General features: G+C 48.8%; 10 non-coding genes across 10 annotated transcripts; all 10 read left to right on the forward strand.

Moving 5' to 3' along the window:
• Positions 1 to 21,789: 21,789 nt before the first annotated feature.
• On the forward strand, positions 21,790 to 21,908 carry LOC122724228. The gene has a single exon (XR_006351497.1). It is a non-coding gene; the product is annotated as a 5S ribosomal RNA (ribosomal RNA).
• Positions 21,909 to 22,293: 385 nt separating this feature from the next.
• On the forward strand, positions 22,294 to 22,412 carry LOC122724231. The gene has a single exon (XR_006351500.1). It is a non-coding gene; the product is annotated as a 5S ribosomal RNA (ribosomal RNA).
• Positions 22,413 to 22,797: 385 nt separating this feature from the next.
• Positions 22,798 to 22,916, forward strand: LOC122724224. Its single transcript, XR_006351493.1, has one exon. It is a non-coding gene; the product is annotated as a 5S ribosomal RNA (ribosomal RNA).
• Positions 22,917 to 23,300: 384 nt separating this feature from the next.
• Positions 23,301 to 23,419, forward strand: LOC122724249. Its single transcript, XR_006351517.1, has one exon. It is a non-coding gene; the product is annotated as a 5S ribosomal RNA (ribosomal RNA).
• A 378-nt stretch (positions 23,420 to 23,797) lies between these two features.
• Positions 23,798 to 23,916, forward strand: LOC122724258. Its single transcript, XR_006351526.1, has one exon. It is a non-coding gene; the product is annotated as a 5S ribosomal RNA (ribosomal RNA).
• Positions 23,917 to 24,341: 425 nt separating this feature from the next.
• Positions 24,342 to 24,460, forward strand: LOC122724242. The gene has a single exon (XR_006351510.1). It is a non-coding gene; the product is annotated as a 5S ribosomal RNA (ribosomal RNA).
• A 385-nt stretch (positions 24,461 to 24,845) lies between these two features.
• On the forward strand, positions 24,846 to 24,964 carry LOC122724202. Its single transcript, XR_006351471.1, has one exon. It is a non-coding gene; the product is annotated as a 5S ribosomal RNA (ribosomal RNA).
• Positions 24,965 to 25,389: 425 nt separating this feature from the next.
• On the forward strand, positions 25,390 to 25,508 carry LOC122724243. Its single transcript, XR_006351511.1, has one exon. It is a non-coding gene; the product is annotated as a 5S ribosomal RNA (ribosomal RNA).
• Positions 25,509 to 25,893: 385 nt separating this feature from the next.
• On the forward strand, positions 25,894 to 26,012 carry LOC122724204. The gene has a single exon (XR_006351473.1). It is a non-coding gene; the product is annotated as a 5S ribosomal RNA (ribosomal RNA).
• Positions 26,013 to 26,437: 425 nt separating this feature from the next.
• Positions 26,438 to 26,556, forward strand: LOC122724253. The gene has a single exon (XR_006351521.1). It is a non-coding gene; the product is annotated as a 5S ribosomal RNA (ribosomal RNA).
• The last annotated feature ends 328 nt before the right edge of the window (positions 26,557 to 26,884 follow it).

A 26,884-nucleotide genomic window follows, 5' to 3' on the forward strand; every position in this document is an offset into this window, starting at 1 on the left:
GGGCATCTGAATACCCTGAGCATCTTCTGAAGAGAAGGTGATGGTCATGGGAGAGTGGTCAACGATTTGCATGACCTCGGTACTGCTGCTCTCTCCTTCCCGATTTCTCTTCTTCCCTCGGCGGCTCATCCGACCTCCGGTTCCTCCAACAATCATGTGGATGGTCCCACTAGATCCATCATTCACTGGTCCCGTTCCTGTTCTCCTTGGCGCCTGGACCGCCGGACTGGGTTGAGGCCTTTTGTAACAACCCCAAAATGGACCGTCACCGGCGCTAGGATTCAGGTCGGCTTAAGGCCGCCAGAACCCGTAGCAAGCCTGCTATACTCTCTGTGTACCTGTAAACCTCATACATGATCATACATATTCTGTGAAAATAAAACTCTTTTCTGAACCAAGGCTTAACCTGTGCATGCACTATCTCTGTACTCTGTACTCATGTACTCTGTACTCTGTATCCCTGACTAGAGCTTGCTCTAGATGGGTTAACTCATACCTGTTAAGCCTGGTTTTCACATACAGGAAAACATATATACATATACAGATCATGTACAAAACATACATCACTAGGTCAAGCAACAACTATTACATCTCTTTAATATTACATGTCCACTCTAAGCTATTACAGATCTCTTTACTTTTCCTGTACTCTGCTGGATTGTCCCTGTACACTGTACACTGCACCTGCAAAACTGGGGTTAAGGGAGTGGGATGAGCTCTATAGCCCAATGAGTAGAACAGTAAAACATCTCAGTAAAATATGATCTCATGGAATGCACCATATCACAGACAAGCCACATCAAGAGTAAACCTGTCACCACATAGTCCCAGTAACTCTGTGCCAGGGCGTAGAATCGAGCACCTGGTCTTCCTGTTATATATGTATATGTGTATATAACACCTCTGTACTTACCATTGCCAGGGCGTAGTCAAAGGCTCCTGGACTTTGCTATACCTGCCAGGGCGTAGTCAAAGGCTCCTGGACTTCGCTATACCTGCCAGGGCGTAGTCAAAGGCTCCTGGACTTCCTGTCTGAGACTATTGGATCATTCAGTATTCACTCACATCACCAAATAACGATGCAATGCAACATATTCGTGAATACTAATGCAATCAACCTATGGCATAAACATGATGCATGAGATATGCTAAAAGCAGTTTGTGGTTCAATTAAAAGTCATAAGTTTAATTCCACTCACCTCTGGCTATCTGGACTGACTGACTCTGCAGGCTCTGAACCTCTGGAGCAGTACTCACTGCTGCTCTCTCTGGTTCCTCTGGTCTGTACCTATACAGATGGACTCAAATGAGGGACCAAACAAGCGTAGAAATAACTCTCTTAAACTCCCCAAGAAAACTCACTCAACTATCCATGCAAAGCATGCAAAAGAAAGCTAGACAGGACACTTTCGGCGGCAGGTTCGGCGGCCGAATGTCCTCTCCAGAGACGAAACTCAAGCACCTTCGGCGGCACCTTCGGCGGCCGAATCCCCCAAACAGAGCCGAACATGCAAAACTCGCGGGGGCAAGCTGTGGCAGCCTAAGCCACCATGCAAGAGGTTCGGCGGCCGAATGAACCTTCGGCTGCCGAACCTGAGTTCATCCAGAACTCAGCTTCAACGGCAAACCATCTTCTCCTTCCCTTCAACCACTCAAACCATATATACTCCAACTCCTCAACACACATATACTCACGTATATGATCACAGGGGTCCAAAACTATCGAATAACCCCAAACAACAAATCACACATAACACAGAAACATGTATACATGCATAACTCATCAAAACCACTACTTCTCACTTAAACATGCATCTCTCTCCCTGAACTTCCATAAAACCTTCAGAAAACACATAAACAGGTTCAAGAGCATTACGTACCTCCTGTAACAAGAAGCTGACCACTCTGAACTAAGGAAAACGGACCAACTCTCCTCACACTCTCAAACTCGCACAAACGGAGCTTTTTGCTTCAAAACATTCAAAACTAAGTTTGTTTTCACTTCAACACTTTCCACACCTGTGAAACCCTTAGCCTGAGCAGCTAAAAGCATGCAGATAAAGCATGGGAGATGTGACCAACTTCTGGACATGATATGGTGATAACACCTGTCCAAAATGCTGACTAAGGGATACAAAACTGCTGGCTAAGCAACTCAGCTTCGGCTGCCGAATCGCATGCAAAACCATGCAACATTCGGGGGCCGAACCTGAATTCGGAAGCCGAACATTGGGCACTTTCGGCGGCCGAACTTACCTTCGGCGGCCGAACTTGGCTCCTCTGCCTTGGTTCATTTCAACTCAAAACTTGGTTCCATTTACCTGTAACACAATAAACCACACAACATTCATGAGAAACTCATATCTCCTACCCTCTAGAGGATTCCGACATCCCGGAGTCCACCGGACGACAAGAATTCCGGTGCCGGACTCTAGCCGGGTATTACATTCTCTCCCCCTTAAGAACATTCGTCCTCGAAGGTTCCTAAAACACACAATTAACACATGAAATGGAGAAAACTAACCTCAAAACAAATATGGATACTGCTGGAGCATAGATTCCCGCGTCTCCCAGGTGCACTCTTCTAGATTATGGTGGTTCCATAGAACTTTCACCATCGGAATCTCCTTGTTCCTTAGCTGTCTGATCTGCGTGTCCAGAATCCGCACTGGCTGCTCGATATAGGTGAGATCCGGATGAATCTCCACCTCAGGCTCACTCAGAACCTGATTCGGATCTGACACAAACTGTCGGAGCATAGAAACATGAAATACCGGGTGAATTCTCTCCATAGAAGCAGGTAAATCCAGCTTATACAACACATTTCCGATCCTCTGCAACACCTCAAAGGGTCCAATGTACCGTGGAGCCAATTTACCTTTCTTTCCAAACCGAACCACTCCTTTCATTGGAGACACTTTTAGCAATACCCAATTACCCTCTTGAAACTCTAACTGCTTTCTGCGAACGTCTGCATAACTTTTCTGTCTACTCTGAGCTATTCTGATTCTCTCTCTGATCATGGGCACCATTCTACTGGTAATGTCTACTAACTCTGGCCCTGCAAGAGCCTTCTCGCCTACCTCTTCCCAGCAAACAGGGGATCTGCACTTCCTCCCATACAAAGCTTCATAAGGAGCCATCCTGATGCTCGCATGATGGCTGTTATTGTAGGCAAACTCCACCAAAGTTAGATGCTGCCTCCAAGAACCGCCAAAGTCTAACACACATAGTCGAAGCATATCCTCTATGGTCTGGATGGTCCTTTCTGACTGTCCATCAGTCTGTGGGTGGAAAGCAGTACTAAAATCCAATCTCGTGCCCATCGCACTTTGCAGACTTTGCCAAAAGCGGGAGGTAAACTGAGGTCCTCTGTCTGAAACTATAGACACTGGAACTCCATGTAATCTCACTATCTCATCCAGATAGACCTGTGCCAACTTATCCACAGAATAGTTACTCCGTACTGGCAGAAAATGAGCAGATTTCGTGAGTCTGTCCACAATCACCCATATCGAGTCTATTCTGTTGGACGCTACTGGTAAACCCACTACAAAATCCATGGCTATGTTCTCCCATTTCCACTCTGGAATCGGTAATGGGTTAAGCATTCCGGCTGGTTTCTGATGCTCTAATTTCACCCTCTGACAAACCTCACAGGCTGTCACGAACTGCGCCATCTCTTTCTTCATGGCTGGCCACCAATAGACCCTTTTCAGATCCTGATACATCTTGGTGGCTCCTGGGTGAACACTATACCTCGCATTATGAGCTTCCCTCATAATGTCTTCCTTCACACTGCCCCTATCTGGTACACAAAGTCGACTCCCATAGCGAAGGATCCCTTTGCTGTCAAATCTGAACTCTACACTATTGCCTGACTGAACAGTCCTGGCAATTTTCATCAACTCAGGGTCCTCATGCTGTCTCTGAGCTATCTGCTCCAGAAACACAGGTGTCACTCTCATATGTGCTATCAACGCACCTGTACCAGACAACTCTAGCTGTAATCCCTCGTCAAAGAGCTTATAAAGCTCCATCACAACTGGTCTCCGCTCTGCTGCTATATGGGATAAACTGCCTAGTGACTTCCGGCTTAGGGCGTCTGCGACAACATTCGCCTTACCCGGATGATACTGGATTTTACAATCATAATCACTGAGCAATTCTACCCATCTCCTCTGCCTCAAATTTAGCTCTCTCTGACTCAAGATGTACTGTAAACTCTTGTGATCAGTGAAGATCTCGCATTTAACCCCGTAGAGGTAATGCCGCCACATCTTAAGTGCAAAGATAACTGCTGCCATCTCTAGGTCATGGGTAGGGTAATTCAACTCGTGCTTCTTCAACTGTCTAGAAGCATAAGCTATTACTCTATCACTCTGCATCAATACACAACCCAATCCCACTCGAGATGCATCACAGATGTAATACCCGGCTAGAATCCGGCACCGGAATTCCTGTTGTCTGGTGGAATCCGGGGTGTTGGGATTCTTATAAGGGTACGAGTTATGTTTTCTAAGTGTTATGATGTGTTTATGGTGTATAGTTTTGTGTTAAGGTTAATGGAAGGGAGTTTTGAGTTGAAATGAACCAAGGCAGAGGAGCCAAGTTCGGCCGCCGAAGATAAGTTCGGCCGCCGAAAGTGTTCAAGATGCGGCTTCCGAATTCAGGTTCGGCCCCCGAATGTTGCATGGTTTTGCATGCGATTCGGCAGCCGAAGCTGAGTTGCTTAGCCAGCAGTTTGGTATCCCTGAGTCAGCGTTTTGGACAGGTGTGATCACCAGATCATGTCCAGAAGTTGGCCACGTCTCCCCTGGTTTATTTGCTGAGTTTGAGCAGCTCATGCAGAGTGTTTTGATAGTTCACAAGGTTTTGAATGTTTTGAAGCAAAAGCTCCGTTTGTGCGAGTTTGAGAGTTGAGGAAAGTTGGTCCGTTTTCCTTAGTTCAGAGTGTTCAGCTTCTTGTTACAGGAGGTAAGTAATGCTCTTGAACTTGTTTATGTGTTTTCTGAAGGTTTTATGGGAGTTGTGGAGAGAGAGATGCATGTTTAGGTTTTAAATGGGAGTTTTGATGAGTTATGCATGTATACATGATTATGTGTTATGTTTGATTTGTTGTTTGGGGGTATTAGACAGTTTTGGACCCCTGTGACCATATACGTGAGTATATGTGTGTTGGCTAGTTGAAGTAGGCATGGCTGGAGAAGTTGAAGGGAAGAAGGAGATGGTTTGCCGTTAAAGCTGAGTTCTGGATGAACTCAGGTTCGGCAGCCGAAGGCTCATTCGGCCGCCGAACCTCTTGCATGGTGGCTTGGCTGCCACAGCCTGTTTTGCATGTTCGGCTCTGTTTGGGGGATTCGGCCGCCGAAGGTGCTTGAGTTTCGTCTCTGGAGAGGACTTTCGGCCGCCGAACCTGCCGCCGAAAGTGTCCTGTCCAGCTTTCTTTTGCATGCTTTGCATGGATAGTTGAGTGAGTTTAAGGGGATTCTTGGGGAGTTTAAGAGAGTTATTGCTACGCTTGTTTGGTCCCTCATTTGAGTCCATCTGTTTAGGTACAGACCAGAGGAACCAGAGAGAGCAGCAGTGAGTACTGCTCCAGAGGTTCAGAGCCTGCAGAGTCAGTCAGTCCAGATAGCCAGAGGTGAGTGGAACTAAACGTATGACTTTTAATTGAACCATAACTGCTTTTAGCATATCTCATGCATCATGTTTATGCCATAGGTTGATTGCATTAGTATTCACGAATATGTTGCATTGCATCGTTATTTGGTGATGTGAGTGAATGCTGAATGATCCAATAGTCTCAGACAGGAAGTCCAGGAGCCTTTGACTATGCCCTGGCAGGTATAGCAAAGTCCAGGAGCCTTTGACTACGCCCTGGCAATGGTAAGTACAGAGGTGTTATATACACATATACATATATAACAGGAAGACCAGGTGCTCGATTCTATGCCCTGGCACAGAGTTACTGGGACTATGTGGTGACAGGTTTACTCTTGATGTGGCTTGTCTGTGATATGATGCATTCCATGAGATCATATTTTACTGAGATGTTTTACTGTTCTACTCACTGGGCTATAGAGCTCATCCCACTCCCTTAACCCCAGTTTTGCAGGTTCAGTGGTCAGTGTACAGGGACAGTCCAGCAGAGTACAGGAAAAGAAAAGAGATCTGTAATAGCTTAGAGTGGACATGTAATATTAAAGAGATGTAATAGTTGTAGCTTGACCTAGTGATGTATGTTTTATACATGATCTGTATATGTATATATGTTTTCCTGTATGTGACAACCAGGCTTAACAGGTATGAGATAACCCATCTAGAGCAAGCTCTAGTCAGGGATACAGAGTACAGAGTACACGAGTACAGAGTACAGAGATAGTGCATGCACAGGTTAAGCCTTGGTTCAGAAAAGAGTTTTATTTTCACAGAAAATGTATGATCATGTATGAGGTTTACAGGTACACAGAGAGTATAGCAGGCTTGCTACGGGTTCTGGCGGCCTTAAGCCGACCTGAATCCTAGCGCCGGTGACGGTCCTTTTTGGGGTCGTTACAGATTGGTATCAGAGCCCTAGGTTCACATGATCGGACCTATAGAGACAGTGTTGGGCTCAGACAGGTTAGACGTGGTCAAGCACAAGTAGGAAATCATGTCCACTAGGATAGGGTCTTGAGTCCTATCTGCTATGATATGCCATGAGTATTGTATGTGTATGATTGATGTGTGATGTTTATGTGCTAAAGTGGTATGTTATCTGTTGTGTTTCCAGAGTAACGATGCGAGGAACTCGTCGATCAGCTCGATTGACTGGAGTCCCACCAGAGAGTGAGAGACCAGCTGCTCGTCCTCCTGCATTGCCAAGGGCAAGGTCTCAGAGATCTAGCAGGGAAGGTACGTCAATAGACCCTAGAAGGTCTGTCGATGAGAGCAGAAGAGGAACAGCGAGGGGAGGAAGATCAGAGGAAAGGAGGGAGGCTATGGAGACTGATCCGTCTATGGATGAAGGTATGGGAGAATCTTTGGGAGGTGGTCAGGCCTCAGGATTTGAGTATCCAGCTGTTTTTCCAGAGTATCCGATGGAGGGTATGTCGGAGTACTCTCGCTTTGACCCATATCCTACATACATGCCATATATGCCATATCCTCATTATTACCCATCATATCCACCATATCCTATGTATCCCTCTTCTCCTATCCATCCAAGTGCAACACACCTAGAGCCAAATGAACCAGTACTACCACCAGAACCAGTAGCCCCTGTTGTTGACAGACATGAACCTAGCTCATCTGGAGGTAAAGTCCAAATGACGGAGTACTTGAAATTGGATGCTCCTAAATACAACACGGGAGATGATCCATTTGATTACCTCAGAGCAGTTAGGATGATAACCAGTGAATTGGGAGCAGATGATAGGAGAGCCATTGAGATGGCAGGTTTCACATTCAAATGCAAGAAAGCCAGAGAATGGTTTAAGAATTATGTGGAGCCTAGAATGGACAGCATGTCATGGGGAGAGTTCGCCAATGAGTTTGCAGGGTGGGCTTTTCCTGACAGTTCGAGGGAGATGAAAGTAATTGAATTTGAACAGTTGCGACAGACAGATGAGATGAGTGTTGATGAATTCACAGATAAGTTCTGGATCTGCTTCAGTACGTGGGTCAAGCCTATGATACTGATCAGAAGAAAGCAAGGAGATATACTATGAGACTGCATCCCAGGTATGCTTCCTTGATTCTTCCAGCAGAAAAGGAGAGTTTCCATACCATAGTAGACGCAGCCAGGAAAATGGAAGCTAGTGCCAATATTCAGAAATAGTCAAAGGCACAGGCTTCGGGTTCTAAAGCCCCCACACCAAGCAGTAAAAGATGGGATAGAGCAAAAGGAACAAAGAGTAAGTTCTGGAGTAAAGTCAAGTCAGGTCTGGGAATAGGTAGTGGCTCAAGCTCTGGCACAGCTCCAGTCTGCAGACGATGCGGAAAACCACATGGAGGAGTTTGTCGGTTGGGATCTACAGCTTGTTTTCGATGTGGACAGGAAGGGCATATTGCTCGGGATTGTCCGCAGATGACTTTTGCACCATCCCAGCAGATGAGTTCAGGCAGTGTGGTACAGCCAGTTGTATGGCCAGCAGCTCCAGTCATGCCTCAGACTAGTGGCAGAGGTAGAGGGAGAGGGGTAGCCTCTACTTCAGCAGCAGGTTCCCGAGGTGGAAATCCGGTAGCCCCAGCACGGATTTTCACAGTGACACAGGAGGAGGCTAACACGTCGAACACAGTGGTGTCAGGTAATCTCATCATTGGGTGTTCAGATGTGTATGCTTTGATGGACCCCGGTGCTTCTCATTCCTTTATTGCTTCGAGAGCCATAGAGAGATTGGGTTTGATCAGTTCTGAGTTAGAGTATCCTCTCTGGGTCAGTGGACCCAAATGTGACCCATCAGTGGCAGTGTCAGTCTGTCGTTTCAGTCCAGTGTTCATAGAGGGTAGATGCCTTCCAACTGACCTTGTGGTTCTAGATTTGACAGATTTTGATGTCATTCTAGGGATGGATTGGCTATCTGCATATAGTGCTACTTTGGACTGTAGAGAGAAGCTAGTGAGTCTCAGAGATCAGGATGGGTCAAAGTGTGTCTTCAGAGGAGACAGGAGAGGTACACTCAGAGGTATGATTTCAGCCCTTCAGGCTCGTCGTTTGCTTAGGAGGGGTTGTCAGGGGTTTCTAGCTCATGTGAGAGAGCTAGACAGTCAGGTGAGGGAACCAGCCACAGTACCAGTAGTCCGAGAGTTTCTCGATGTGTTCCCAGACGATTTGCCAGGACTACCACCTGATAGGGAGATAGGGTTTGAAATTGAATTGCTACCAGGTACCAGACCTATCTCTATTCCTCCCTACAGGATGGCGCCAGCTGAGTTAACAGAGTTGAAAGAACAGTTGCAGGACTTGGTAGATAAGGGTTTCATCCGCCCTAGTACCTCACCTTGGGGTGCTCCAGTGCTCTTTGTCAGAAAGAAGGATGGATCCCTCAGACTTTGTATCGACTACAGACAGTTGAACAAGGTCACTATCAAGAATAGGTATCCTTTACCTCGGATTGATGATCTATTTGACCAGCTAGCTGGAGCAGGTTGTTTCTCGAAAATAGATCTGAGATCTGGGTATCATCAGTTGAGAGTCAGAGAGGCAGATGTGCCTAAGACAGCTTTCCGGACCAGATATGGGCATTATGAGTTCTTAGTGATGCCGTTCGGGTTGACTAACGCCCCTGCAGCATTTATGGATCTCATGAACAGGGTATTCAGTGAGTTTCTGGATCACTTTGTCATTGTGTTTATCGATGATATCTTAGTGTATTCCAGAGATGCAGAGGAGCATGCCCAGCATCTGAGGATAGTACTGCAGACACTGAGAGAGCATGGTTTATATGCCAAGTTCTCGAAGTGTGAGTTTTGGTTACGGAGCATTGCCTTCTTGGGACATGTGGTAACAGCAGAGGGTATTGAGGTAGACCCCAAGAAGATAGAGGCTGTAGCTAACTGGCCCAGACCCACGACAGTGACTGAGATTAAAAGCTTTCTGGGACTGGCAGGTTACTACAGGAGGTTCGTTCAGAACTTCTCAAAGATAGCAGCTCCTATGACCAAATTGACTCAGAAGAACCAGAAGTTTATCTGGTCAGACCAGTGTAAAGAGAGCTTTGAGGAGCTCAAGAGGAGATTGACATCAGCACCAGTGTTAGCTCTGCCTGTCAGTAATGAAGAGTTCACAGTGTTTTGTGATGCATCTCGGGTGGGATTGGGTTGTGTATTGATGCAGAGTGATAGAGTCATAGCTTATGCTTCTAGACAGTTGAAGAAGCACGAGTTGAATTACCCTACCCATGACCTAGAGATGGCAGCAGTTATCTTTGCACTTAAGATGTGGCGGCATTACCTCTACGGGGTTAAATGCGAGATCTTCACTGATCACAAGAGTTTACAGTACATCTTAAGTCAGAGAGAGCTGAATTTGAGGCAGAGGAGATGGGTAGAATTGCTCAGTGATTATGATTGTAAGATCCAGTATCATCCGGGTAAGGCGAATGTTGTCGCAGACGCCCTAAGCCGGAAGTCACTAGGCAGTTTATCCCATATAGCAGCAGAGCGGAGACCAGTTGTGATGGAGCTTTATAAGCTCTTTGACGAGGGATTACAGCTAGAGTTGTCTGGTACAGGTGCGTTGATAGCACAGATGAGAGTGACACCTGTGTTTCTGGAGCAGATAGCTCAGAGACAGCATGAGGACCCTGAGTTGATGAAAATTGCCAGGACTGTTCAGTCAGGCAACAGTGCAGAGTTTCGTTTTGACAGCAAAGGGATCCTTCGCTATGGGAGTCGACTTTGTGTACCAGATAGGGGCAGTGTGAAGGAAGACATTATGAGGGACGCTCATAATGCAAGGTATAGTGTTCACCCAGGAGCCACCAAGATGTATCAGGATCTGAAAAGGGTCTATTGGTGGCCAGCCATGAAGAAGGAAGTGGCGCAGTTCGTGACAGCCTGTGAGGTTTGTCAGAAGGTGAAATTAGAGCATCAGAAACCAGCCGGAATGCTTAACCCATTACCGATTCCAGAGTGGAAATGGGAGAACATCGCCATGGATTTTGTAGTGGGTTTACCAGTAGCGTCCAATAGGATAGACTCGATATGGGTGATTGTGGACAGACTCACGAAATCTGCTCATTTTCTTCCAGTACGGAGTAACTATTCTGTGGATAAGTTGGCACAGGTCTATTTGGATGAGATAGTGCGATTACATGGAGTTCCAGTGTCTATAGTTTCAGACAGAGGACCTCAGTTTACCTCCCGCTTTTGGAGGAGTCTGCAAAGTGCAATGGGCACGAGATTGGATTTTAGTACTGCTTTCCACCCACAGACTGATGGACAATCAGAAAGGACCATCCAGACCATAGAGGATATGCTTCGACTATGTGTGTTAGACTTTGGCGGTTCTTGGAGGCAGCATCTACCTTTGGTGGAGTTTGCCTACAATAACAGCCATCATGCGAGCATCGGGATGGCTCCTTATGAAGCTTTGTATGGGAGGAAGTGCAGATCCCCTGTTTGCTGGGAAGAGGTAGGAGAGAAGGCTCTTGCAGGGCCAGAGTTAGTAGACATTACCAGTAGAATGGTGCCCATGATCAGAGAGAGAATTAGAACAGCTTAGAGTAGACAGAAAAGTTATGCAGACGTTCGCAGAAAGCAATTAGAGTTCCAGGAGGGTACTTGGGTATTGCTGAAAGTGTCTCCAATGAAAGGCGTGGTTCGTTTTGGAAAGAAAGGTAAATTGGCTCCACGGTACATTGGACCCTTTGAGGTGTTGCAGAGGATCGGAAATGTGTCGTATAAGCTGGATTTACCTGTTTCTACAGAGAGAATTCACCCGGTATTTCATGTTTCTATGCTACGACAGTTTGTGTCAGATCCGAATCAGGTTCTGAGTGAGCCTGAGGTGGAAATTCATACAGATCTCACCTATATAGAGCAGCCAGTGCGGATTCTGGACACGCAGATCAGACAGCTAAGGAACAAGGAAATTCCGATGGTGAAAGTTCTATGGAACCACCATAATCTAGAAGAGTGCACCTGGGAGACGCGGGAGTCTATACTCCAGCAGTATCCATATTTGTTTTGAGGTTAGTTTTCTCCATTTCATGTGTTAATTGTGTGTTTTAGGAACATCCGAGGACGAATGTTCTTAAGGAGGGGAGAATGTAATACCCGGCTAGAATCCGGCACCGGAATTCCTGTTGTCTGGTGGAATCCGGGGTGTTGGGATTCTTATAAGGGTAGGAGTTATGTTTTCTAAGTGTTATGATGTGTTTATGGTGTATAGTTTTGTGTTAAGGTTAATGGAAGGGAGTTTTGAGTTGAAATGAACCAAGGCAGAGGAGCCAAGTTCGGCCGCCGAAGATAAGTTCGGCCGCCGAAAGTGTTCAAGATGCGGCTTCCGAATTCAGGTTTCGGCCCCCGAATGTTGCATGGTTTTGCATGCGATTCGGCAGCCGAAGCTGAGTTGCTTAGCCAGCAGTTTGGTATCCCTGAGTCAGCGTTTTGGACAGGTGTGATCACCAGATCATGTCCAGAAGTTGGCCACGTCTCCCCTGGTTTATTTGCTGAGTTTGAGCAGCTCATGCAGAGTGTTTTGATAGTTCACAAGGTTTTGAATGTTTTGAAGCAAAAGCTCCGTTTGTGCGAGTTTGAGAGTTGAGGAAAGTTGGTCCGTTTTCCTTAGTTCAGAGTGTTCAGCTTCTTGTTACAGGAGGTAAGTAATGCTCTTGAACTTGTTTATGTGTTTTCTGAAGGTTTTATGGGAGTTGTGGAGAGAGAGATGCATGTTTAGGTTTTAAATGGGAGTTTTGATGAGTTATGCATGTATACATGATTATGTGTTATGTTTGATTTGTTGTTTGGGGGTATTAGACAGTTTTGGACCCCTGTGACCATATACGTGAGTATATGTGTGTTGGCTAGTTGAAGTAGGCATGGCTGGAGAAGTTGAAGGGAAGAAGGAGATGGTTTGCCGTTAAAGCTGAGTTCTGGATGAACTCAGGTTCGGCAGCCGAAGGCTCATTCGGCCGCCGAACCTCTTGCATGGTGGCTTGGCTGCCACAGCCTGTTTTGCATGTTCGGCTCTGTTTGGGGGATTCGGCCGCCGAAGGTGCCGCCGAAGGTGCTTGAGTTTCGTCTCTGGAGAGGACTTTCGGCCGCCGAACCTGCCGCCGAAAGTGTCCTGTCCAGCTTTCTTTTGCATGCTTTGCATGGATAGTTGAGTGAGTTTAAGGGGATTCTTGGGGAGTTTAAGAGAGTTATTGCTACGCTTGTTTGGTCCCTCATTTGAGTCCATCTGTTTAGGTACAGACCAGAGGAACCAGAGAGAGCAGCAGTGAGTACTGCTCCAGAGGTTCAGAGCCTGCAGAGTCAGTCAGTCCAGATAGCCAAAGGTGAGTGGAACTAAACGTATGACTTTTAATTGAACCATAACTGCTTTTAGCATATCTCATGCATCATGTTTATGCCATAGGTTGATTGCATTAGTATTCACGAATATGTTGCATTGCATCGTTATTTGGTGATGTGAGTGAATGCTGAATGATCCAATAGTCTCAGACAGGAAGTCCAGGAGCCTTTGACTACGCCCTGGCAGGTATAGCAAAGTCCAGGAGCCTTTGACTACGCCCTGGCAATGGTAAGTACAGAGGTGTTATATACACATATACATATATAACAGGAAGACCAGGTGCTCGATTCTACGCCCTGGCACAGAGTTACTGGGACTATGTGGTGACAGGTTTACTCTTGATGTGGCTTGTCTGTGATATGATGCATTCCATGAGATCATATTTTACTGAGATGTTTTACTGTTCTACTCACTGGGCTATAGAGCTCATCCCACTCCCTTAACCCCAGTTTTGCAGGTTCAGTGGTCAGTGTACAGGGACAGTCCAGCAGAGTACAGGAAAAGAAAAGAGATCTGTAATAGCTTAGAGTGGACATGTAATATTAAAGAGATGTAATAGTTGTAGCTTGACCTAGTGATGTATGTTTTATACATGATCTGTATATGTATATATGTTTTCCTGTATGTGACAACCAGGCTTAACAGGTATGAGATAACCCATCTAGAGCAAGCTCTAGTCAGGGATACAGAGTACAGAGTACACGAGTACAGAGTACAGAGATAGTGCATGCACAGGTTAAGCCTTGGTTCAGAAAAGAGTTTTATTTTCACAGAAAATGTATGATCATGTATGAGGTTTACAGGTACACAGAGAGTATAGCAGGCTTGCTATGGGTTCTGGCGGCCTTAAGCCGACCTGAATCCTAGCGCCGGTGACAGTCCTTTTTGGGGTCGTTACAACAGAACACTGTGAACTCTTCATTACTGACAGGCAGAGCTAACACTGGTGCTGTTGTCAATCTCCTCTTGAGCTCCTCAAAGCTCTCGTCACACTGGTCTGACCAGATAAACTTCTGGTTCTTCTGAGTCAATTTGGTCATAGGAGCTGCTATCTTTGAGAAGTTCTGAACGAACCTCCTGTAGTAACCTGCCAGTCCCAGAAAGCTTTTAATCTCAGTCACTGTCGTGGGTCTGGGCCAGTTAGCTACAGCCTCTATCTTCTTGGGGTCTACCTCAATACCCTCTGCTGATACCACATGTCCCAAGAAGGCAATGCTCCGTAACCAAAACTCACACTTCGAGAACTTGGCATATAAACCATGCTCTCTCAGTGTCTGCAGAACGATCCTCAGATGCTGGGCATGCTCCTCTGCATCTCTGGAATACACTAAGATATCATCGATAAACACAATGACAAAGTGATCCAGAAACTCACTGAATACCCTGTTCATGAGATCCATAAATGCTGCAGGGGCGTTAGTCAACCCGAACGGCATCACTAAGAACTCATAATGCCCATATCTGGTCCGGAAAGCTGTCTTAGGCACATCGGCCTCTCTGACTCTCAACTGATGATACCCAGATCTCAGATCTATTTTCGAGAAACAACCTGCTCCAGCTAGCTGGTCAAATAGATCATCAATCCGAGGTAAAGGATACCTATTCTTGATAGTGACCTTGTTCAACTGTCTGTAGTCGATACAAAGTCTGAGGGATCCATCCTTCTTTCTGACAAAGAGCACTGGAGCACCCCAAGGTGAGGTACTAGGGCGGATGAAACCCTTATCTACCAAGTCCTGCAACTGTTCTTTCAACTCTGTTAACTCAGCTGGCGCCATCCTGTAGGGAGGAATAGAGATAGGTCTGGTACCTGGTAGTAATTCAATTTCAAACCCTATCTCCCTATCAGGTGGTAGTCCTGGCAAATCGTCTGGGAACACATCGAGAAACTCTCTGACTACTGGTACTGTGGCTGGTTCCCTCACCTGACTGTCTAGCTCTCTCACATGAGCTAGAAACCCCTGACAACCCCTCCTAAGCAAACGACGAGCCTGAAGGGCTGAAATCATACCTCTGGGTGTACCTCTCCTGTCTCCTCTGAAGACACACTCTGACCCATCCTGGTCTCTGAGACTCACTAGCTTCTCTCGACAGTCCAACGTAGCACTATATGTAGATAACCAATCCATCCCTAGAATGACATCAAAATCCGTCAAATCTAGAACCACAAGGTCAGCTGGAAGGTATCTACCCTCTATAAACACTGGACTGAAACGACAGACTGACACTGCCACTGATGGGTCACATTTGGGTCCACTGGCCCAGAGAGGATACTCTAACTCAGAACTGATCAAACCCAATCGCTCTATGGCTCTCGAAGCAATAAAGGAATGAGAAGCACCGGGGTCCATCAAAGCATACACATCTGAACACCCAATGATGAGCTTACCTGATACCACTGTGTTCGACGTGTTAGCCTCCTCCTGTGTCACTGTGAAAATCCGTGCTGGGGCTACCGGATTTCCACCTCGGGAACCTGCTGCTGAAGTAGAGGCTACCCCTCTCCCTCTACCTCTACCACTAGTCTGAGGCATGACTGGAGCTGCTGGCCGTACAACTGGCTGTACCACACTGCCTGAACTCATCTGCTGGGATGGTGCAAAAGTCATCTGCGGACAATCCCGAGCAATATGCCCTTCCTGTCCACATCGAAAACAAGCTGTAGATCCCAACCGACAAACTCCTCCATGTGGTTTTCCGCATCTTCTGCAGACTGGAGCTGTGCCAGAGCTTGAGCCACTACCTATTCCCAGACCTGACTTGACTTTACTCCAGAACTTACTCTTTGTTCCTTTTGCTCTATCCCATCTTTTACTGCTTGGTGTGGGGGCTTTAGAACCCGAAGCCTGTGCCTTTGACTGTTTCTGAATATTGGCACTAGCTTCCATTTTCCTGGCTGCGTCTACTATGGTATGGAAACTCTCCTTTTCTGCTGGAAGAATCAAGGAAGCATACCTGGGATGCAGTCTCATAGTATATCTCCTTGCTTTCTTCTGATCAGTATCATAGGCTTGACCCACGTACTGAAGCAGATCCAGGAACTTATCTGTGAATTCATCAACACTCATCTCATCTGTCTGTCGCAACTGTTCAAATTCAATTACTTTCATCTCCCTCGAACTGTCAGGAAAAGCCCACCCTGCAAACTCATTGGCGAACTCTCCCCATGATATGCGGTCCATTCTAGGCTCCACATAATTCTTAAACCATTCTCTGGCTTTCTTGCATTTTACTGTGAAACCTGCCATCTCAATGGCTCTCCTATCATCTGCTCCCAATTCACTGGTTATCATCCTAACTGCTCTGAGATAATCAAATGGATCATCTCCCGTGTTGTATTTAGGAGAATCCAATTTCAAGTACTCCGTCATTTGGACTTTACCTCCAGATGAACTAGGTTCATGTCTGTCAACAACAGGGGCTACTGGTTCTGGTGGTAGTACTGGTTCATTTGGCTCTAGGTGTGCTGCACTTGGATGGATAGGGGAAGAGGGATACATAGGATATGGTGGATAGTAAGGATAAGGCATATAAGGCATATAAGGAGGATATGGCACAAAACTCGAGTACTCCGACATATCTCCCATCGGATACTCTGGATAGCCAGTCTGAGCACCTCCCTGCGACTCTCCCATACCTTCCTCAAAACTGCCTATACCCATACTGTCATCTCTAGACTGATCAATCTCCATAGCTTCCCTCCTTTCCTCTGATCTTCCTCCCCTAGCTGTTCCTCTTCTGCTCTCGTCGACAGACCTTCTAGGGTCTATTGACGTACCTTCCCTGCTAGATCTCTGAGACCTTGCCCTTGGCAATGCAGGAGGACGAGCAGCTGGTCTCTCATTTTCTAGTGGGACTCCAGTCAATCGAGCTGATCGACGAGTTCCTCGCATCTTTACTCTGGAAACACAACATATAACAGACCACTTTAGCACATAAACATCACATATCAAGCATACACATACAACACTCATGGCATATCTGCTCAGATAGGACTCAAGACCCTATCCTAGTGGACATGATTTCCTATTGTGCTTGACCACTTCTAACCTGTCTGAGCCCAATACTGTCTCTATAGGTCCGATCATGTGAACCTAGGGCTCTGATACCAATCTGTAACGACCCCAAAATGGACCGTCACCGGCGCTAGGATTCAGGTCGGCTTAAGGCCGCCAGAACCCGTAGCAAGCCTGCTATACTCTCTGTGTACCTGTAAACCTCATACATGATCATACATATTCTGTGAAAATAAAACTCTTTTCTGAACCAAGGCTTAACCTGTGCATGCACTATCTCTGTACTCTGTACTCATGTACTCTGTACTCTGTATCCCTGACTAGAGCTTGCTCTAGATGGGTTAACTCATACCTGTTAAGCCTGGTTTTCACATACAGGAAAACATATATACATATACAGATCATGTACAAAACATACATCACTAGGTCAAGCAACAACTATTACATCTCTTTAATATTACATGTCCACTCTAAGCTATTACAGATCTCTTTACTTTTCCTGTACTCTGCTGGACTGTCCCTGTACACTGTACACTGCACCTGCAAAACTGGGGTTAAGGGAGTGGGATGAGCTCTATAGCCCAGTGAGTAGAACAGTAAAACATCTTAGTAAAATATGATCTCATGGAATGCACCATATCACAGACAAGCCACATCAAGAGTAAACCTGTCACCACATAGTCCCAGTAACTCTGTGCCAGGGCGTAGAATCGAGCACCTGGTCTTCCTGTTATATATGTATATGTGTATATAACACCTCTGTACTTACCATTGCCAGGGCGTAGTCAAAGGCTCCTGGACTTTGCTATACCTGCCAGGGCATAGTCAAAGGCTCCTGGACTTCGCTATACCTGCCAGGGCGTAGTCAAAGGCTCCTGGACTTCCTGTCTGAGACTATTGGATCATTCAGTATTCACTCACATCACCAAATAACGATGCAATGCAACATATTCGTGAATACTAATGCAATCAACCTATGGCATAAACATGATGCATGAGATATGCTAAAAGCAGTTTGTGGTTCAATTAAAAGTCATAAGTTTAATTCCACTCACCTCTGGCTATCTGGACTGACTGACTCTGCAGGCTCTGAACCTCTGGAGCAGTACTCACTGCTGCTCTCTCTGGTTCCTTTGGTCTGTACCTATACAGATGGACTCAAATGAGGGACCAAACAAGCGTAGAAATAACTCTCTTAAACTCCCCAAGAAAACTCACTCAACTATCCATGCAAAGCATGCAAAAGAAAGCTGGACAGGACACTTTCGGCGGCAGGTTCGGCGGCCGAATGTCCTCTCCAGAGACGAAACTCAAGCACCTTCGGCGGCACCTTCGACGGCCGAATCCCCCAAATAGAGCCGAACATGCAAAACTCGCGGGGGCAAGCTGTGGCAGCCTAAGCCACCATGCAAGAGGTTCGGCGGCCGAATGAACCTTCGGCTGCCGAACCTGAGTTCATCCAGAACTCAGCTTCAACGGCAAACCATCTTCTCCTTCCCTTCAACCACTCAAACCATATATACTCCAACTCCTCAACACACATATACTCACGTATATGATCACAGGGGTCCAAAACTATCGAATAACCCCAAACAACAAATCACACATAACACAGAAACATGTATACATGCATAACTCATCAAAACCACTACTTCTCACTTAAACATGCATCTCTCTCCCTGAACTTCCATAAAACCTTCAGAAAACACATAAACAGGTTCAAGAGCATTACGTACCTCCTGTAACAAGAAGCTGACCACTCTGAACTAAGGAAAACGGACCAACTCTCCTCACACTCTCAAACTCGCACAAACGGAGCTTTTTGCTTCAAAACATTCAAAACTAAGTTTGTTTTCACTTCAACACTTTCCACACCTGTGAAACCCTTAGCCTGAGCAGCTAAAAGCATGCAGATAAAGCATGGGAGATGTGACCAACTTCTGGACATGATATGGTGATAACACCTGTCCAAAATGCTGACTAAGGGATACAAAACTGCTGGCTAAGCAACTCAGCTTCGGCTGCCGAATCGCATGCAAAACCATGCAACATTCGGGGGCCGAACCTGAATTCGAAAGCCGAACATTGGGCACTTTCGGCGGCCGAACTTACCTTCGGCGGCCGAACTTGGCTCCTCTGCCTTGGTTCATTTCAACTCAAAACTTGGTTCCATTTACCTGTAACACAATAAACCACACAACATTCGTGAGAAACTCATATCTCCTACCCTCTAGAGGATTCCGACATCCCGGAGTCCACCGGACGACAAGAATTCCGGTGCCGGACTCTAGCCGGGTATTACACCTTTGTCCCTCTGATTTCTTTATAAAGTTCTTGAGGTGCCCCCTCTTTATTAACCTCTCGATCTCTGCTATCAACTGGAAGCAGTTGTTAGTATCGTGGCCATGCGTCCGATGATACTGACAATATTTGTCAGGATTCCGTTGGTCTGCTTCCGACTTCATAGGTTTGGGCCACTGGAAGAATTCCTTATCTTGGACAGCCATGAGCACCTCGGCTCTGGACGCATTTAGTGGGGTTGGCTTCTCGGGGACCCAAGGGGGAGGCAATCTTGATTCAGGGGCCCGTGGAGGGGGAGGCCTTTGGTCCCTCCGCTCCCAGGCCTGCTTGTACGGCTCGGGTCTTTTGCTGTGTTTCTTTTCATGTTTCTCCGGCCTCCTTTCTTCTGAGGCTTTTTCTTTTCCTGTCATCCTTTTGGCAAATCGGCTTGTTACTAAGGCGTCGTCCTGCCTTATATACTTCTCCGCTCTCTACATCAGCTCGGCCAGGGAGGTCGGAGGCTTCCTGCTTAAGGAACCGAAGAACTCGGCAGAGGTCGTTCCCTTTTGCATCACTTCTACCGCCCTTCCTTCATCAAGATCAGGAATCTGCAGGGCCTCCGTATTAAAACGAGCGACATACTCTCTGAGTGATTCACCCTCTCTCTGCCTTACTGTCTCCAAGTAGCTCGTCTTCCTTTCTGCTGGCACCCCTGCTATGAATCGACTGATGAAGCGAATGGCTAGGTCTCCGAAACTCCTGATACTTCCGGCCTCAAGGCTGTTGAACCACGCCCGCGCTGGTCCCGAGAGCGTTGTTGGAAATACTTTACACATTAAGGCATCAGACAGAGTTTGCAACTCCATGAAAGTCTTATAGTTCATGACGTGCTCCCTTGGGTTACCAGTTCCATCATAAGCCACCATTGATGGCATCATGAACTTCTTAGGGACGGTTTCTTGCTGCACCCACTTTGAGAAAGGGGAAGAAGTAGGCAAAGAGGTTTGGCTTTGGTCTTTCTTACCTAGCTCGACGAGGAGCTGTTCTCTCAATTTCTTCAACTTTTGGTCCACCTTCTCGTCTTCTGGACTGGGTTTTTTCTCCAGGTGGTACTCCTCCTCCTCTACTTCAGTTCCCGTCCACCCGGTTATTTCGGCGGAATAGTTATCCACCTCCTCATTTTCTATCATCTCTCTCGCCCTCCTCGCATGGATTCGGGCCTCCGGTCCTTCCTCTTCGCCGGCCTTTCTTCCTCTTTCTTCAGTATCGTGGCTGCTAGTTGGAAGGTGGTCAGGTGCAGGTCGGGGGTCATTGGTTTGAGGTTCCTCTACAACTGGGAGTGTATTTACTGGGGTGTTGATGCCTCTGTGTTGCATTATCTGCCCCAACCAGTGGGCGGTATTTTGTAACTGGAAGGCCATGTTTTGGAGATCCTGGTTAGATAAGGTAACGGCGGGAGTATTCCCTGCCAAACTTGGCGAGGGATTAAGAGGAACAGGTGTTTGGTTGTTTAATGTCGTAGGGCTAGAAAAAGAGAATTGTTGCCCCTCTTGGGCAGAGCTTAGGTCATTCGGGACGTTAAGGTTACTTTCTTGGTGATTAGCCATCGTGGATCTCAGTGGGTTTCGTTAAGAGTGAAAACTCCGGTGATGAGAAGACCTCCGTCGTTTTCCCACAGACGGCGCCAATTGATGATCTGAGATCCAATAGAATAGGGTTTTACAAGGGTTTTGGTATAGAAGAATAAAGCTTTTTTTATCTTTCTCGAGGGGTATCCCTTTTATGCTTTCTGTTTGCTTGCTGATGACGTACTACGGCTCTCCTATGATAGGGCCACGCGTCTCTGCCATTCAGATATGGACGTACGAGGATATCAGGCGCCTGCTCCATGCGTAACAGCTTCTAATTCTTCCCCGTGCTTACGTTCGAGCGGATCTGCCAGGCTGTATGACGAGTCTCGTTCTGGATCCTGGGCTGGGCCGAGAACTGGGCTGGACGCGGAACCCAGGAGGAGAAAGAATCTGTGGGGAGGTTATACGGGCCGGGCCGATCTCGATTAGGAAGAATCTGGTGGAGTCCGGCCTCAGGGGTCTGAAGATCCGGGCCTGTTTTACTTAAGAGAGCCTGCGGGCCTTCCTTTCATGGGCCATGGCCTTAATCTAGGCCCAGGAGTGGGGGTAGGGAAATCCAGCGGTCATCACATGTGTATGTCGAAAAGTTAAATGGGAATGAAAAAAGAAAAATGAAGATCGCCGAAAGCGGGGGAACGAGCAAGAAGATAGGGCCACGAGACGGAAAGACAGGCGGGGGAGGGAGTCCCGCAGCGACGGAGCAGCGCGGGGAGGGAAGAAGGAACCGGGACGGGAGGCGAAGAGGGGGCAGGGGGAAGGCACGGTACGGGACGCGGGGCCCACGCGCCGGATAAAGAGGGGAGGGGCGCCGCGCGGAGGTGGGGGAAAGGTATGTGTTATTTGATGCAAGGGACACAACGGGTGCGATCATACCAGCACTAATGCACCGGATCCCATCAGAACTCCAAAGTTAAACATGCTTGGGCGAGAGCAGTACTAAGATGGGTGACCTCTTGGAAAGTCCTCGTGTTGCACCCCTTTTCTTTTTCTTTTCCTCCGCAGCGCTCCTCGCCGCCGGCGGTGCCGTTTCGGATTTTTATCTTCTCGCTCTGTATCGCTATCGATTTAGATACATGTGCATGTCGAAAAGTTAAATGGGAATGAAAAAAGAAAAATGAAGATCGCCAAAAGCGGGGGAACGAGCAAGAAGATAGGGCCACGAGACGGAAAGACAGGCGGGGGAGGGAGTCCCGCAGCGACGGAGCAGCGCGGGGAGGGGAGAAGGAACCGGGACGGGAGGCGAAGAGGGGGCAGGGGGAAGGCACGGTACGGGACGCGGGGCCCACGCGCGGGATGGAGAGGGGAGAGGCGCCGTGCGGAGGTGGGGGAAAGGTATGTGTGATTTGATGACGAGGGACACAACGGGTGCGATTATACGAGCACTAATGCACCGGATCCCATTAGAACTCCAAAGTTAAACGTGCTTGGGCGAGAGCAGTACTAAGATGGGTGACCTCTTGGGAAGTCCTCGTGTTGCACCCCTTTTCTTTTTCTTTTCCTCCGCAGCGCTCCTCGCCGTCGGCAGTGCCATTTCGAGTTTTTATTTTCTCGCTCTGTATCGCTATCGATTTAGATACATGTGCATGTCGAAAAGTTAAATGGGAATGAAAAAAGAAAAATGAAGATAGCCGAAAGCGGGGGAACGAGCAAGAAGATAGGGCCACGAGACGGAAAGACAGGCGGGGAAGGGAGTCCCGCAGCGACGGAGCAGCGCAGGGAGGGGAGAAGGAACTGGGACGGGAGGCGAAGAGGGGGCAGAGGGAAGGTACGGTACGGGACGCGGGGCCCACGCGCCGGATGGAGAGGGGAGGGGCGCGGCGCGGAGGTGGGGGAAAGGTATGTGTCATTTGATGGCGAGGGACAAAACGGGTGCGATCATACCAGCACTGATGCACCGGATCCCATCAGAACTCCGAAGTTAAATGTGCTTAGGCGAGAGCAATACTAAGATGGGTGACCTCTTGGGAAGTCCTCGTGTTGCACCCCTTTTCTCTTTCTTTTCCTCCGCAGCGCTCCTCGCCGCCGACGGTGCCATTTCGCGTTTTTATTTTCTCGCTCTGTATCGCTTTCGATTTAGATACATGTGCATGTCGAAAAGTTAAATGGGAATGAAAAAAGAAAATGAAGATCGCCGAAAGCGGGGGAACGAGCAAGAAGATAGGGCCACGAGACGGAAAGACAGGCGGGGGATGGTGTCCCGCAGCGACGGAGCAGCGCGGGGAGGGGAGAAGGAACCGGGACAGGAGGCGAAGAGGGGGCAGGGGGAAGGCACGGTACGGGACGCGGGGCCCACGCGCCGGATAAAGAGGGGAGGGGCGTCGCGCGGAGGTGGGGGAAAGGTATGTGCAATTTGATGGCGAGGGACACAACGGGTGCGATCATACCAACACTAATGCATCGGATCCCATCAGAACTCAAAAGTTAAACGTGCTTGGGCGAGAGCAGTACTAAGATGGGTGACCTCTTGGGAAGTCCTCGTGTTGCACCCCTTTTCTTTTTCTTTTCCTCCGCAGCGCTCCTCGCCGCCGGCGGTGCCATTTCGGGTTTTTATTTTCTCGCTCTGTATCGCTATCGATTTAGATACATGTGCATGTCGAAAAGTTAAATGGGAATGAAAAAAGAAAAATGAAAATCGCCGAATGCGGGGGAACGAGCAAGAAGATAGGGCCACGAGACGGAAAGACAGGCAGGGGAGGGAGTCCCGCAGCGACGGAGCAGCGCGGGGAGGGGAGAAGGAACCGGGACGGGAGGCGAAGAGGGGGCAGGGGGAAGGCACGGTACGGGACGCGGGGCCCACGCGCCGGATTGAGGGGCGCCGCGCGGAGGTGGGGGAAAGGTATGTGTGATTTGATGGCGAGGGACACAACGGGTGCGATCATACAAGCACTGATGCACCGGATCTTATCAGAACTCCGAAGTTAAACATGCTTGGGCGAGAGCAGTACTAAGATAGGTGACCTCTTGGGAAGTCCTCGTGTTGCACCCCTTTTCTTTTTCTTTTCCTCCGCAGCGCTCCTCGCCGCTGACGGTGCCATTTCGGGTTTTTATTTTCTCGTTCTGTATCGCTTTCGATTTAGATACATGTGCATGTCGAAAAGTTAAATGGGAATGAAAAAAGAAAAATGAAGATCGCCGAAAGCGGGGGAACGAGCAAGAAGATAGGGCCACGAGACGGAAAGACAGGCGGGGGAGGGTGTCCCGCAGCGACGGAGCAGCGCGGGCAGGGTAGAAGGAACCGGGACAGGAGGCGAAGAGGGGGCAGGGGGAAGGCACGGTACGGGACGCGGGGCCCACGCACCGGATGGAGAGGGGAAGGGCGTCACGCAGGGCCCACGCGCCGGATGGAGAGGGGAGGGGCGTCGCGCGGAGGTGGGGGAAAGGTATGTGTGATTTGATGGCGAGGGACACAATGGGTGCGATCATACCAGCACTAATGCATCGGATCCCATCAGAACTCAAAAGTTAAACGTGCGTGGGCGAGAGCAGTACTAAGATGGGTGACCTCTTGGGAAGTCCTCGTGTTGCACCCCTTTTCTTTTTCTTTTCCTCCGCAGCGCTCCTCGCCGCCGGCGGTGCCATTTCAGGTTTTTATTTTCTCGCTCTGTATCGCTATCGATTTAGATACATGTGTATGTCGAAAAGTTAAATGGGAATGAAAAAAGAAAAATGAAAATCGCCGAATGCGGGGGAACGAGCAAGAAGATAGGGCCACGAGACGGAAAGACAGGCGGGGGAGGGTGTCCCGCAGCGACGGAGCAGCGCGGGGAGGGGAGAAGGAACCGGGACGGGAGGCGAAGAGGGGGCAGAGGGAAGGCACGATACGGGACGCGGGGCCCACGCGCCGGATGGAGAGGGGAGGGGCGCCGCGCGGAGGTGGGGGAAAGGTATGTGTGATTTGATGGCGAGGGACACAACGGGTGCGATCATACCAGCACTGATGCACCGGATCCCATCAGAACTCCGAAGTTAAACATGCTTGGGCGAGAGCAGTACTAAGATGGGTGACCTCTTGGGAAGTCCTCGTGTTGCACCCCTTTTCTTTTTCTTTTCCTCCGCAGCGCTCCTCGCCGCCGACGGTGCCATTTCGGGTTTTTATTTTCTCGCTCTGTATCGCTTTCGATTTAGATACATGTGCATGTCGAAAAGTTAAATGGGAATGAAAAAAGAAAAATGAAGATCGCTGAAAGCGGGGGAACGAGCAAGAAGATAGGGCCACGAGACGGAAAGACAGGCGGGGGAGGGTGTCCCGCAGCGACGGAGCAGCGCGGGGAGGGTAGAAGGAACCGGGACAGGAGGCGAAGAGGGGGCAGGGGGAAGGCACGGTACGGGACGCGGGGCCCACGCGCCGGATGGAGAGGGGAGGGGCGTCACGCGGGGCCCACGCGCCGGATGGAGAGGGGAGGGGCGTCGCGCGGAGGTGGGGGAAAGGTATGTGTGATTTGATGGCGAGGGACACAACGGGTGCGATCATACCAGCACTAATGCATCGGATCCCATCAGAACTCAAAAGTTAAACGTGCGTGGGCGAGAGCAGTACTAAGATGGGTGACCTCTTGGGAAGTCCTCGTGTTGCACCCCTTTTCTTTTTCTTTTCCTCCGCAGCGCTCCTCGCCGCCGGCGGTGCCATTTCAGGTTTTTATTTTCTCGCTCTGTATCGCTATCGATTTAGATACATGTGCATGTCGAAAAGTTAAATGGGAATGAAAAAAGAAAAATGAAAATCGCCGAATGCGGGGGAACGAGCAAGAAGATAGGGCCACGAGACGGAAAGACAGGCGGGGGAGGGAGTCCCGCAGCGACGGAGCAGCGCGGGGAGGGGAGAAGGAACCGGGACGGGAGGCGAAGAGGGGGCAGAGGGAAGGCACGATACGGGACGCGGGGCTCACGCGCCGGATGGAGAGGGGTGGGGCGCCGCGCGGAGGTGGGGGAAAGGTATGTGTGATTTGATGGCGAGGGACACAACGGGTGCGATCATACCAGCACTGATGCACCGGATCCCATCAGAACTCCGAAGTTAAACATGCTTGGGCGAGAGCAGTACTAAGATGGGTGACCTCTTGGGAAGTCCTCGTGTTGCACCCCTTTTCTTTTTCTTTTCCTCCGCAGCGCTCCTCGCCGCCGACGGTGCCATTTCGGGTTTTTATTTTCTCGCTCTGTATCGCTTTCGATTTAGATACATGTGCATGTCGAAAAGTTAAATGGGAATGAAAAAAGAAAAATGAAGATCGCCGAAAGCGGGGGAACGAGCAAGAAGATAGGGCCACGAGACGGAAAGACAGGCGGGAAAGGGTGTCCCGCATCGACGGAGCAGCGCGGGGAGGGTAGAAGGAACCGGGACAGGAGACGAAGAGGGGGCAGGGGGAAGGCACGCTACGGGACGCGGGGCCCACGCGCCGGATGGAGAGGGGAGGGGCGTCACGCGGGGTCCACGCGCCGGATGGAGAGGGGAGGGGCGTCGCGCGGAGGTGGGGGAAAGGTATGTGTGATTTGATGGCGAGGGACACAACGGGTGCGATCGTACCAGCACTAATGCATCGGATCCCATCAGAACTCAAAAGTTAAACGTGCGTGGGCGAGAGCAGTACTAAGATGGGTGACCTCTTGGGAAGTCCTCGTGTTGCACCCATTTTCTTTTTCTTTTCCTCCGCAGCGCTCCTCGCCGCCGGCGGTGCCATTTCAAGTTTTTATTTTCTCGCTCTGTATCGCTATCGATTTAGATACATGTGCATGTCGAAAAGTTAAATGGGAATGAAAAAAGAAAAATGAAAATCGCCGAATGCGGGGGAACGAGCAAGAAGATAGGGCCACGAGACGGAAAGACAGGCGGGGGAGGGAGTCCCGCAGCGACGGAGCAGCGCGGGGAGGGGAGAAGGAACCGGGACGGGAGGCGAAGAAGGGGCAGGGGGAAGTCACGGTACGGGACGCGGGGCCCACGCGCCGGATTGAGAGGGGAG

This window comes from Manihot esculenta, chromosome 7, assembly GCF_001659605.2.
Source record: "Manihot esculenta cultivar AM560-2 chromosome 7, M.esculenta_v8, whole genome shotgun sequence".
NCBI classification, from domain to species: domain Eukaryota; kingdom Viridiplantae; phylum Streptophyta; class Magnoliopsida; order Malpighiales; family Euphorbiaceae; genus Manihot; species Manihot esculenta.